General features: G+C 40.2%; 1 protein-coding gene across 1 annotated transcript in view; it reads left to right on the top strand.

The window, feature by feature from the left end:
- The first annotated feature begins 8,353 nt into the window (after nucleotides 1-8,353).
- foxd3 (forkhead box D3) overlaps nucleotides 8,354-14,765 on the top strand; it is a 55,158-nt gene continuing 48,746 nt past the window's right edge. The window contains exon 1 of the mRNA XM_080505635.1: nucleotides 8,354-8,383. The gene's annotated coding sequence lies outside the window, so the exon portion shown is untranslated. The remainder of the gene's footprint in view (nucleotides 8,384-14,765) is intronic.

Below are 14,765 nucleotides of genomic sequence, written 5' to 3'. Positions count from 1 at the left end.
AACCTGTAGCAGCGACATGGAGCTAAAGATATGTGAGCTCAGATAAAAAAAAAGATGTGGCAGTCATTTGAAAATGGGTCATGTTGATTAACGTGTCAACTTAAACATTAACACACTTCAACTTATATCAGGACACTGGCAGAGTTCAAATATAGAGGAATGCACACAACTGTCACAACATGTTTTTGTACAATTATTCATAAAATAGGTTTATTATTCCTTCTGCAGTTTATTCTCTCATGTATGAAAAAAAAAGTTCTTGTATAAATCTTTCAGGGGGCCTTTAAATGGCACTGAATTTGATCTTTGCTTTCCCCACCCGAGTTTGTTTGCCAATGGTAGTGTGGACACCACACACTCTTAACACATTCAAATTCCTCCCATCGCCTCTTTGACTCGTGTCTCTGCGCTGAGACAACCTGGAAACTACCGTCCAAGTCTGAGGAAGCTGGCAGTCCATAGTAAGCACCTCAATTACAAATGTTATCAATCCCAGGGAAAGAGAGAGCTTAGCACTTGTGTCTGTTTTTCTCATCAACGGCGGAGGGGTAGCAGCAAGACGATTGGAGAGAGAGAGAGAGAGAGAGAGAGAGAGAGAGAGAGAGAGAGAGAGAGAGAGAGAGAGAGAGAGAGACAGGGACAGCAGTTTGTGCTTGTGTGTGTGTGTGTGTGTGTGTGTGTGTGTGTGTGTGTGTGTGTGTGTGTGTGTGTGTGTGTGTGTGTGTGTGTGTGTGTGTGTGTGTGTGTGTGTGTGTGTGTGTGTGTGTGTCTACGTGTCTATCCTCTAAATCACGACCGGCCGCCACCCCTGAAATATCCCGTTGCCTTCGGTGTTTCTTTCTTGCTATTCCTTGGTATCTTGACTCCGTGCCCCCCGCAAAACCTTAAGAACCTAATCGTCTCAAATTCAGTGCACTGAAATAATTAAGGGGTTGCATGCCACCAAAAATAAGGGCGTGTGTATTTTTGAAGCGGGGCGGGGACATATGTTTGGAGTCTCGGGATGCCAGGGCGCCTCCAGCTTGGTTCAACTTGTTAGGAAAACTGGGTATTGCCTTACACTTCCGTTGACATGACTGCAGTATCTGTGGTGGGAGTGTGTTAGGTGTCAGCCACCCCTTGGCTGACCCCCCCCAAGGATGTGCATGTTTACAGAGGTGTTCTCACAAACATTTGCCCAGCGCAGCGCGACAGACAGGCCCCTTGGGCACGAAGAGGTGTTTACAGTTTTCTTGCTCTATGTACATCATCGTGAGCACAAATCCACATGATGTACTCTGAGGCAGTATATTAACTCTGACAGTGAGTGCTGTGCTTCTTATAATCAGTCTTGACATATTATAAGAATCGCCGAGGCCTGTTGCAAACGTGTGTGAGTAACGTAGAGACAACAGAAACCTGTCTGTTTTCCCTTACCAGCTGTCTGCACCAACGCCACAGAAGCAAGTTATTTCAACAATCGATTGTTGACTATGTTGTAGCAAAACAAAAACCATTTTCTGTCAATGTTGAATCTCTAAAACACAGCCAAAACTTGTATTCCATTAAGGTGGGAGAGAAAATTAAAGAATAAATGTTTTGAGTTTATTTAGCAATCATCAGCTTTACTTTTGTTGCTGTTAGAATAGGTTATCGCTCGCACTATAAATCCATGTTCTCTTTACTAAAGAACAGACAAAAATTACAAAAGAATAAAACAATTTATTTGTTATTCAGTAAATTACAAATAGCTGCAATGCACAGGTGAGACTAAAAAAAATGTAGGTTGCATTCATGGTTACCACCAAAATATTAAAAATATTTTTATATCATTCAAATTTATTTAGAAAAACAAAAGAATATAGTCAGACAAAAGTATATTATTACAGTTTAGAAAATTCTGTGTTGTCAGTCTTGAAATCAACTGACAAAACAATTACCTTTTCAAAGGTATTAATTAATTCTAATTATTTTTCTGAGAGGCACTCGTCCTACTTCAACGTGTCACACAACTCTGTCTATTACAAGCTGTCCTGCTGTGAGACCTTCAGTTGTCAGATTACATTACATTAGAACTAGCAAACACAAATATATAAGCCTGGTTTGAATTACAAGTTCATAACTTTCCAGACTGAAGAGTCAATTGTAATGTCATGAGATAGGATTTTAAAACAGGAGAAACCGTAGCTTGATAACTGTGAACAGCATTTTGCCTCCTCTTGTCATCATGATACAGTGTGCAGTACGATGCGGCATTAAAATTAATCCACACAGATTGTGAGCTGAAATGTAACTCGTTGGCCTATTTAATGCTCTGCAACTGTGGAAAGTGACACGGTGGCACACATAACATGACAATGCAGTCACTCATCAAAGTAAATAAAAATGCTTTACTTGCCCATTGTGTGCAGACGTCAAGTTTGAATCCCACCGCCAACAGGTTAGCAGTTTTGTACTTTTGCAGCGCAGCGGCTCCCTGAGCGCCGGACTGCAGCACACAACTGCTCCTTGTATGTGAAATAAAGTAACTATGAACAGGATGGGCTATATGCAAAGAAATTATGTCCCCAATATGATCATTAAGTATGTCATCTAAAAAAAGGACATTCAGAAATTGGATGAAGAATAGATTTCTTTTTTTTTTTTTAATTGCCATAAGATTAGACATTTTGGAAATGGCTGCTGAAGTACGGAAAAGCACAGACCGAAATAAAACTGCATTCATTTGGATTCTAAATACTATCTTTGGTGTCTGAAAACTAATTTGGTACTTATGAGCAATAACAGCACAAAATGAGACCACCTCTCTTTCACAATGTAGCAGAACAGCCCACTTAACACAGCTTTACAAACTGGCAGTCTATATGCAGAGTTAATAAAATATACTACGGAGAAAACTCATGTTCATTGCACAACCAATGATGGACAGTGAAGAGATACTAGGACATATTGTGCACGCACACACACACACACACACACACACACACACACACACACACACACACACACACACACACACACACACACACACACACACACACACACACACACACACACACACACACACACACACACACACACACACACACACACAAATTCATAAGCATGCAGACTGGGGAGCAGGCGTCCTTTTGTTGGAGGGAGAATGGGAAGTGTGAAGGACGTGACGAGGGAGATAAGTGTCCTCCAGGGCCCTGAGGTTACCCTAATGGTGTCATACATCACCACTCACAAAGCCATGCAGAGCAAAGTTGTCAATGCATGAATGCTGCACTATTACTATCAGCCATTTTAATCATGGCAGCTGTCACTGCGCTAATCAACACCATAACTTCACACTGGAAATCACTCAGAAAAACTCTCCCATGCTGCTGTGTACCAAGAACAGTACACAAAGCAGGCAGTAAGTTATGCAGTGGGGGCCGCTGGCTGGATGTCGGCCGCTATGCTGAGGGGCTGTGACTTTGTAGTGCATCATTGCCCTTGTTTAATGGAGGCTTGGCTTTTCCTAAGCAGTTGTTGTGACAATGCTAAATGCTGCTTTTATGAACGTGCTAAAAGGGTTTTTCCCTCCACTGTCAACAGCCCCCTCTGACAACACACACACACACACACACACACACACACACACACACACACACACACACACACACACACACACACACACACACACACACACACACACACACACACACACACACACACACACACACACACACACACACACACACACACACACACACACACACAGGTTAGATTGTTAGGTTTAAAGCCTGCACAGCTCCCAGTTGTCGACCTAACTACTGCAAGCACTACAGTTTCCTTCTCAAGTCTGTTGATCAGGGACCCAAAGATGGCTAACTTGGCCGAGTGCCATTCAGCATATTATCATGCGTCCTGAAAATTCCAAGAGGTGACACCACTTGCTTCTTTAAGGAGCAAGTGTGTTAAAGTGTCATGTTCAAGGACAGCCAAAGAAATCTGATGTCCAAAGCAGCACTTAAACCTGTGAATTACCCTACCCCCGGTCCAACAGACTGCTCAGTCAACCACAGAGCCCACAGGAGATTAATACTGAAGATGCATTATAGTGGGTTCACACCACTATCTGATACTGAAATATATTCACAATTGCATAATTGCATGTATGTACTGATTTTGTGGAATTAGGTTATTATCAAGCTGTCTTGTAGATTTAAGAATAAATTATTTCCCTACTCTATTGGATGATTGCCAGTAGTCATACGACCCTAATTGAGTAAACGTTGAGTAAATGGTTCAATTTAAATTACATAAAGGAAGAAATAACTAAATGCAATGTTTTGCAAGTCTCAAAAAGTTATATTATATTATTATTATATTCCTAAGAATAGCAACATATCAGATGTTAAAAATTGTACAATCTTATGGAATGTATTAGCTAATTTGAATTTGATTGTAACAACACATCATGGGAAATGTTGGCAGGCAAGAAAAGGATTTAAAAGTAATTGGCAGAAATCACCTGGAGGAGCATTTTGAGAACTTATTAGGTTGAAGGGAACAATTGCAGAAAAGAACTGTGAAGACTTTAAGGACCCCATCAAAAGATTCAGAAAATCAGGAGAACTCACCATTACAAGAGACATGGTTGAATATCAAAGACGGGATATGTTTGTGATCTTCAGCCCTTCAGGGGGCGTTGTGCTTGCAGAAACGGTTTAATCTGTTTGAAGAGTCTATCAAACATTTCAACTTGTGGTAATGACATTAAACCTGCAAAGCTCAATCTTACTATGATGGCCCACTGATAGATGTAAGCATAAAATATACAATTCAATGTAAGTCAACAGAAGTGCATGAAATCACACATCAGAAATCTTAAAAATGTCCACAAAAAAGTATAATTTCGGTGTAACTAATACCTGTTACAGACATTTAATATGGCTCATATAATGGAACAGCACTTATTACAGCTCCTCATGAACATGAAGCTTTTTCATAAGGGAAAATGTACAACCTGTGCAAGTTCATCACAATGTTAGAAAGGGACTAGATGAACATGAAAGTTTCCCATTTTTGTTTCTTCCACTATAAAGAGCAATGCAGTAAAATAACTTCCCTCTGGAATTAAGTGTTTCTATTCTATTCTTGACTTAAGTTATCTCCACATGTCTACCTTGTCACTTTCTGCGCACGATTTAACTACCTTAAAAAAAATCATTCCAATTTTTTGCAATGCTAAAGGTATAATGCTATTGCATTCCTACATTGTTCACATATAACTTCATGAGGATACAAAGCTGACTGAAGCTGGATGCACAGGATAAAATGAACATAGAATAACTTGACAGTTAATCTGTTGCTTGGAAACATAGATGTTACTCCTCAGATAACGAATAAGAAAAATAATATATAAAGTCATAACTTGGTTATTTTTGTTTACTACATGCAAACTTTTGGTGTATCTTTTATAAATGAACAGGAGGCTTGACTTCACCCATTTAAGCCAATTAAGCAAGCTGCCTGCTGACTTAATTGGTTAGGTAGCAATAAAACCATTCTAAAATAGTGACAGTCCACTCGTCCTGTTTTCTGAATATAAATATGTTGTATATACAGTAAACTTACCAATGTCGAGCTGTTCAATGTTGCTGGTCCTACTCACGGATGCAATCCATTGATGCTTGTGGTACTTCACTGAAATAAAAGTGAAAGTTATCAGAGCTTTGTCTGTCCATGGCGTTAGGACTAATTATGTAAAATCGACGTGTGAAAATCAGATGAACATATTTAAATTTTCTTTTTGTAGAACATTTTAAAGCAAGGAACTTAAAGCTATTTCAGAGAATCGAGATAAAATAAGTAAATGAGTTGCATTGACAAGCAGAGTACAATAAAAGCTTTAAATATAGACTAATAATTGAATTTAACAAATAGTATATAATGATTGATCAACTGGCCAATGTGTGGCCCCAAAATAAGTTGGATATTTTACTTGCAACCCAGAAATGCAGGAGTTATGAGGGCAGGTGTAGAACGAGCTGATAAATATGGGTGATTTCTAACTATAAAGACACTGATATCTCAATATGAGTTATGGAAACACTTGGTGTTGGTTTCAGGAACTGGCCTGTTTGGGTACCACTGAGCAGACACTGGGTCAGGTTGCAAACTGTTAGCATTCCTATCAATTCAGACTGTAAGTCGGGGCTGGCAAACAGCTGCAGGATTTTGGCCTTTTCTAAGCCTGTGCAAAGAAACCGAAGTTTAGAAGTTCATGGTGGAGAATGAACTACCAATTAGAAATTGATAGGGGAGGATGAAATAGTTTAACAAAGTAGGAGAAACACAATCTTATGATGTTTAAATCCAAGCTTGTTTTTCCCATTTGCTCCAACATATTTTGTGCAGAATTAATTCAAAACAATAAGTAAAATGTTCACTTTAACTGAATTTTATTTATATAGCACCAAAAACAACAGTCATCTCAAGGACATTTTACAGAGAAAAACCCAACGATTCCACATGAACAAGCACTGGCAACGGCAGTAAGAAAAATTCTCTTTTAACAGGAAACAACCTGTAGAACCAGACTCAGAGGTTGCGGCCTTCTGTTGTTCTGGTTGAGGTGAAGGAATAGAAAGAGAAAAAAGGCTAAATCCACTCACTTGTGACGGGACGGAGTCTCAGCCTCAGACTACAAACTTTAATTTCCACTGTCAGGGATACTGCCTGAAGGGAGATAGAGAGAGCGAGAGAGAGAGAGAGAGAGCACAGACAAAATGGAGAGACCCAATGTTAGTGACATGTAATAGTGAACCATTGCAAAGAAAAGAAAGTCCGTGCACGTCTCCCAGTATTCTACCCAATATGGCAGCTCAACTAGAAAGCGGTCTATGGTGGCCTGAACCAGCCCTAACTGTACGTTTTATTAAAGAGAAAGGTCTTCAGCCTGATCTTCAAACGAGACTGCGTTAGCCTCCCTTACAACTGACACCGATGCCCTGGTCAGCTGCCATAAGAGATTTATCTGATTTGAGAGTTTTACCCTTTGAGCCTCTTTCCAGTTCAAACCGCCATGCAATTACAACAGCTGCTCGTTTGGGGGCGCTATCGCCTGAAAGAAACACTGACCAGAGAGGAAGTAAAGAAAAAACTGGGCTCATTGACTGGTCCAGAACAAAAGCGGAAGTCCTGCCAGTGGTCGCTATGCTAATTACCTCGTGACTAATGGGTAGCTACAAACAATTGCAAGATATAGTCTTATAGTCAAATATCAATAAGCGCCTTTCTCACTACTTCTTCCTCACTAATCCACGTCTGGCCGCAAGATATTTTCCAACTTTGTCTTTCTACGTCTGCTTTTTCGGACCTGCGCGGTTATTTTTGTTTAATACCCAAAAAGCATTGCGCTCTACGTCACGTCCTCTCACCCCACCTGCTCGAAAGTCTGCTTGCATGAAAACCAAGGCTGAGGTTTTCAAGAGCACCGGAGACTGCTTGTTTGATCTGCATCAGAGCTCAGAGGAACATTCAAAGACGCTCAAATGAAACTGACTTTCCCAGAAAGTCCCTGAAGAGAACTCTGGTCTGGGTCAAACAGGGAAATGTGAATGTGCCCTAAGAAACCATTTTCAAACATGGCTGCAGAATAGAGTGAGCATCACTGTGTTAGGATGAAACCTGTGTTAACTGCTGACAAACATCATTCATCATCTTCACATTAAGAGTGACATGGTCAAGAGCGACACAGCATTGGCAGATATGCAGTGGCACTGGAGGACAATACTGTGCAGTGATGGACACAAGCATTTTTTTTCCTAATTTCAATACATTTTGTTGATTTTTTTAGTTAAAAGGTATCAAAAAATATGTTGACAAACCAAACATTTTCCACAGTTATGTAAATCTACTTTCACTTATACATTTGTATATGACTCACTGCTAAATAGCAGCTTTTGTGGTCTTTATCCTCACGTGAGAGTCACCCTACCCCAGGTTAAGGATTCAGAAACTCTGGTTAATGATGCCCAAGTATCCCCTTCTTCCCTGGGCGCCATTAGAACCTCATTTTAAAGGAGAGTGATGGGCCAGGCTCGCAGGGTTATCTGGCCTATCTTTTAATCCTAAATGAGAGCCCTCCCTCTTCCTCCTCCATGTCTTTACCTTTGTCTCCCTACCCTCCTCACTCTACCCCACTGCCCTCGCTCTCTTTTTGTGGGTTCGCGAAAGTGCTGTCTCAGCACTCTCCTCTTCCTCCACCTTCCACTTCTTCCTTCTCTGTCTTTATGCTTTTCCAGCCCATCGCTGATCGGGGGCATCAGTTCCACTGGGGTGGATCCTCCGCCGTCACTTAGAAGCTGAGTCGTCGTCTGTCTGAGAGATGGGGAGATAGAGCGAGTGGAGGCTTCAGGGTGGAGAGGTAAAAGTAGGGTCACACCAATGACGGGAGGTCTTAAAATGATTGTCAGTCCTCTCAAAATCCTCACTTTACCATGGAGGTTCTTATATTGCTGCTCGCCTTGTGAAAGTCTCCTCAAACATTATCTTTATCCAATGGCACAGCGCTATAAACACCCCAACCCAGCCCTGCTACCCTTATCTCAATAATCTATTACCTCTGCAGCATGTGCAATATTTCACAAAATCATTTTTTACACACTCTTTCTATAACCCGTGCTGTTTCTACTTTTTGTGGGCTGTTAAAGTTTATGCGTGAGAATTTGAAAAATATATTTCAGCGCTTGCAAAGTTTTTGAAAGAGTCGGTTGCGAGACACACACACACACACACACAAAAAAAAGGCCGGTGATGATGCATTCTCACCTGCAGGCCCGGGTGATGATTTCCAGCCCACATTACTATTCACACTCACCACCACCTCAGTGCCCCCTCGCCTTCAGTCATTGTCTCTCCCTGCAGTCCTGCAGGGGGTAAACGTCAAACTCTCCAAATTGGATGAAACATTATGGGAAATATTATGAGGCAGCCTGCTGGTATGATGGCTAGGGGCTTATGGTTAATTGAGTTGTTGCCCGCGCTGCATACTGAACAGCACCCATGGATGGTAGACCAGTCGGTTGAGATACAGCTTCTTTTTATTCTTTTTCTGGAAAGATTCCATCTTTACTGTTTAATATGCTCTCAAGACAGTTGTTATAGGAAAGGTAAAGGCATGTGAAGAACTTCAATATATTATCTGTACAAAATAACACAAAATTTTCCAGACACACAAATAGGGGCAAAGTAATTATGTATGTCATTTGGTCTTAAATATTTATATCAAAAGTGTCTGATTTATTGCAATTACAATTTGACGCTGTCGGTTCTGGCGTGCTTCGAAAACTTTCTCCACCAGAGTCTCTGAATAATTTTCTCTCTTTAAGCCTGACATGCAGAAATCTTTTATCCACAATATTAGTTGGAAAAGGAAGACAGAACTGAAATTTTAAAAAGGAGAGGGGGAAAAAAGCCAAGTGAAGTACTTTTGATCATCGTTGCGACAAGGCTGAGAAGTAACATTTAGTCATTAATGTCAAAGCGGATATATACCCCAGGATTTATATATTAGCATTAAGAGAAGCCTATAAGTAATGTGGCTCATCCTTAATCGGGGTCACTGCCAATGAGTAATAATCTTATGCAAATATATTCTGCAGGGGAATTTTCTGATGATTACTATATGCAGATTCAGCCTCGTCGCTTCCACTGGGCCAGAAATGAACAAAAACGGCGCTTTGCTCACATTGTTCATGATTAAACAAAGTCGAAGGGAGCTGAACTGCATATCAAGTTTTACATCATTAAGAAAACACAACCTCAGTTTTGCTCCTGGCCACTAACAGCCATTGTGTTGTGTGTGTACATAAGTTCAAACTTCCAGAGTCCCATATTTGATGTCATTGATTAAAATGTGAAGAATATAAATACAGACAAACAGGATGAAACTTATCAGTAAATAAAGTTAAAAACAAATGAAAAAAAAGTTATAATAATGACAATGAAAAAAACACTTTTTTTTACAAAAGCGAAATGTGAATTAATGTTCCACTCCTTTGGAATTACAGTTTTACAAAACATTGACAAACAAATAAAACCTATATCTCATCATGTTTTGTCATTTCCGAATCTAATTTAAAATGTAAATTAACTAACATAATCTATATTTCTTTTTATCAGACACTATTACACGAGCTTCATTGAACTACAGAAATTCACAACATTTACCTGTGAGAGGTAAAGTACTCTTGATAAGTTCCAAATGTTGACTGAAATGACCCCAGCAGTGATGATGGTGTGCGCCGGCTCCTCGCCGCCTGTGGGAAGTAGCATAAGTTTCCAGGCGGCTACTTCATCAACATTTCTCGGTGGGTCAGTGTCCTTCGCTGGCAGAGCACATCAATTCAGAGAGGACATCGATCACAGCCGCCTCTTGTCACATTGACCAGCTCATTAGCCGGACTTAATATACGCTGAGGGAGCTCTGGGGCCTGCATATCAGTCCTGCTCTCTGTATGAAGTTAGTGCAGAGACATTGCTACACATTTAGAACACAGCTCTATCGGGGATAAGCAGGAAATAGTGAAATTAATGCACTCACAAATACATGTCTTTGTTTGTTAATCAAGTTTAAGTGTTTAAAATGTGTACTATGCAAATGCTTAATCACTTGAAAGGCATGCAACATGAAGTATTTTTTAGGCATTTCCCCACTGTCACGATAACAAACAGCTTTTAAAAAGGATTTTCGGGCAAATGTTCAGTTTCCTTTTTATGAATACATATTCCCATTGATTCTATAACAAAGCCTCCAAATCTGCAGTACCTCAACCATACAGCATTTAAAAATGTTGGGTTTGATGCGTTGTTGGTCCAATCATAGCTAAATTTCACTTTGAAGTCAAGGAATAGTTAAAAATAGAGTTATTGCTTTTTATTTGGAAGCTTTAACAATCAACCACACGGTAGACAGTGAAATTCAAATCCGTGAAAATAATTGCAGCTGGAATTCATTCAACTTCTCTAAAGTATTAACATTTAGTCTAATTTGTTCAAGATGAAGGGGCTTTGAAGAAAAATGCAATGTTATTTATTAATATTAATACAGCATTCATTTGCCCTGAAAATTGTATGTACATCAGAGTCCTCTAGGTTAAATCAATGCTTCCTCCCACTGATGTAAATATCCTCTCCAGAGCAAACCAGAGCACCCAAGCTGAATGCTTGCTTTGTCTGTCCGTCCCACTCACACACGAGGACTACATTGTTCCTATTGTCTGGTGTCAGAGTGGAGAAAGGGGGGAAAGTTGTGTAAACAAGCTACAGCTTTAGCATCTCAATGTCACTGCATGGGTGTCTACTGCTAATCAATTCATTGTTCCGGCCGGCACCATGCATTCCTGCCTGGGCAAACTTTGGACACAGTTCTGCCTGGTGGACTCTCTCTGAAAGATTTATATACGGGTTGCAATGAGAATTGCCATTGGGGAATGGAACAAATTAAGAGTCATAAGAGCGGTGATGTCACATAGGACATCCTCAAGTGTTGATCATGAACAAATCTAAGCAGAAATAATCTGAAGCATATTGAACTTGGTTGACACAATAAACTACGGCAGCTTATTGTGTCAACCTCGTGAGTTGGAAGTGACCACATGGGAGGATATTGTGAATATCAGTGGGGTATTTTACTATCACCACCGTACCTCCTTTGTTTCCCATTTTTCCTATGAAGTGTGATTGTGTTTGTCAGTGTTGTCTATTGAGTTCAGCAGATACGCTGCACAGACAGCACATTGGCAGCAGTTTGATCAGATCGTTTCACTTTAGTGCCATTAGCTATTCTATTACATCTGATCACACTGAAGGGTTAAGTTGATAGACGCACAAACAGAGTGTGGTCACACTTGTGACCTTCACTTGTCCTCCGTATTTACAGTTTCACACAGTCAAATTTTAAGAGGGACGGGAGTCCTCTGTCTCTAATAATTACTAGCTAAAGACATTCCTTTATTAGTGTCTAGTTTTGTAATGCTGCCAAATAACACTTTATTGCCCTTTAATTAAATATTAATGGTAGTGTCATTACATCTCCATTCATAATTAAAGAGCCACTAACGACTGATATTGCATATTAATGTAATTAAGCACTTGTACGGTCTGTGTGTGTGTGTGTGTGTGTGTGTGTGTGTGTGTGTGTGTGTGTGTGTGTGTGTGTGTGTGTGTGTGTGTGAGTGTGTCCAAATGTTCAAATGCTCTCTGTTCTGTAGCAATGGCAGATTCACCTTTAAAAACTAAAATGGAGGGGGTTTTTTTTTTTGGCTTCAGTTGCTGAGTGGTGTTTCAAACATCTGTTTTTGTTTCTTGTTTTTTTTTTTTTTTGTTTGTTTTTTTTGGGGGGGGGGGGGGCTCCGGTTTAACTACAGTGACAGACTGAATGTGTCATCCCTATCCACACCCAAGGCAACATTATTCGGCCATAAAGAACTAACAGCATTGCCTTTCACCTCTCAACACAACACAACAACTGAATCAAAAGGGAAACTTATATGATAAAAAGCAAAAAGATGGTTCACTCCAGCTGATCTGATTTGTTTTTAATTTCCCATTGGTTTGGTTGACTGTTCACTCCACCTAACTGTGCTGTACTTTCCTGGGGAGTGGGTTATCTTTTTTATGCAAATTGGTTTGAAAGAAAAAGTCACAATTGGGCAAAGAGATGACCTGCAAAACACACAAAAACCTTCACAGCCAGCATGCTTCAGTGCTGCTTCCTCAGTTATGTAACCCCACATCGTCATGTAAACAAAGAGAGGAAAGCAGGAGAGATGCGTGAATGTTTACCACATAGTAATGACAATCAAAATCATCAGGGCTCTTGGAAGTGCAACACAGGCTGCGGCCATTAAAAGTCAATCGGAGGTTCTGCTGTCAAAACAAATATCTATGATTACTCCAACCTGCCATCCTCCGACAGCATTAAAACCTCTTCCAATTGGGCTGCCCTGCAACTTCCTCGAGCCCAAACAAAGCTTGCACCTCCCTGACGTGTACCGTTGCTCCTCCTGTGTTGCTCCTGCTCCCTCACCCTCTGCACACCTTTCACTCATCATGATGTGTCAACTGTTTGCTGGAGAGGGAGCAAAGATGGCGAGCACTTTGACCCACTCCAAGATGACACTTTTGTACGAGGCACACAGTCTCCATTGTTGGTTGGCTGGATCAATCACAAAGACACCTAAGGGTCTTTTTCTGAACTTTGGCCACACAGCTGGATGGGTAGGGATTGTTGCAGAGGGTCAAGAGTCAAGAATGTCATGAGAGAATATGAGCAACTTTGTGAGAAAACCGGACTGCGTTGCTTGTCTTTCTCACTCAAACCAGGCCAGTGGACTGCTTCTGTTGTGCCTTAATACCATAGTTCAGTGTTAGTCCAAGAAATGATATCACATGTGTTTATTCATTGAGTTGACCAAAACCAAAATAGGAGTTGAGGCCATGGTGATTAATTGTTGCTTGAGAAATATAAGGATGACTAAAACCACAGTCTTTAACTTGTTTTTTGAGACTAATATGGGAGAAATGATCAAATATTTCTGGTTATGTTGTGTGAAGGCCACACAGGTGATGGGGTGATGGTTAACACCTTTGTCTCTCAGCCACAAGCCAAGTTTCAAATTAATTTCTGAGTTTGAAGGTCGTCCTTGTCTGTGTTCCTGCACAGATTTTTTTGTCGCTGCTCAAACATCCGGGGTGTGACCGTGTGTGTAGATGTTTGTCTTTCTATTTTTTTCTTTTTCTTTAGCCCCGTGATGTGCTTTTGGTCCAAAGTGCCTTTGATTTGCCTCTCAACTACTGTCAGCTGGGATCAGCTCCGATTCAATGCAGCAGTTTGCAGTACCTCAGGTAAAGCAGGTACAATATAGATATAGGATGGAAGGATGTTGTAGTTTTTTGATGACTTCAAATGAGGACAGCATAGTGCCAAGGTGGTGAAAACTGTTACCTCATAGCAAGAGGGTCGTTGCAGTTTTGCTATCGAGTTTACATGTTCTTCTTCTGGCTTCTTCTGGTTTCCTCCAAGTTCCTCTTTCCTTATTATACAGACTTATCAAATTAGTGAGTGAATATAAATTGGCAGTAAATGATCATACAATGGTGATCATACAGTATGTCTCCTTATGATATCTCTAAGAAGAGACGGCAATTTATTCTGTGTGTATCTTGCTTTAAATCCACTGCTTCTTTAAAAAAGTAAACTTGGTAAAGCAGATTTATGATTAAAATTGTATTTCTGAAATGTGCTTGTTTATCATCTGAGTAGCTGAAGTTGTCATTGCTAAGTTTGAAGTACATATCGTCTTTTCAGGGAAGAAAGTTTTTAAGTTGTAATTAGCAGCTCCAAACCCTGAAGATAAACACGGAAAAGGCTCCAGTCATTTGATTTGTCTATAGTGCCTCCTTTCGCACTCAAAGCATACCAGCTCAGAGGTTTAAGTGTCACAACTGAGTGTTCTCTGTTTCACTTCTCAACACTAATTCAATATTGAAGTTATTTAATTATCAAAGTGGCTTCATATCATACTCAAAGGAACATGTGATGAGCTCACGAAGGATACCACTTTGAAATAAGGTCAATGTTTCTGTTTTCTCACCAGCGAACAGTAATCCAATTGGTGACAATTACGGAACCGTTCAGCCAGTGTGGTTGAATTTGATAGTTCAAAACAAATAAAATGTGATATTTTCATTAAAAAAATGTCACATTTGTTCAAAGTGAAATCATGCCTTTGAGAGGCAACGAT

This window comes from Blennius ocellaris (assembly GCF_963422515.1).
Source record: "Blennius ocellaris genome assembly, chromosome: 12".
Taxonomy (NCBI): domain Eukaryota; kingdom Metazoa; phylum Chordata; class Actinopteri; order Blenniiformes; family Blenniidae; genus Blennius; species Blennius ocellaris.
The sequence above is the reverse complement of the archived record's forward strand: the minus strand, read 5'-3'. Positions and strand labels throughout refer to the sequence as shown.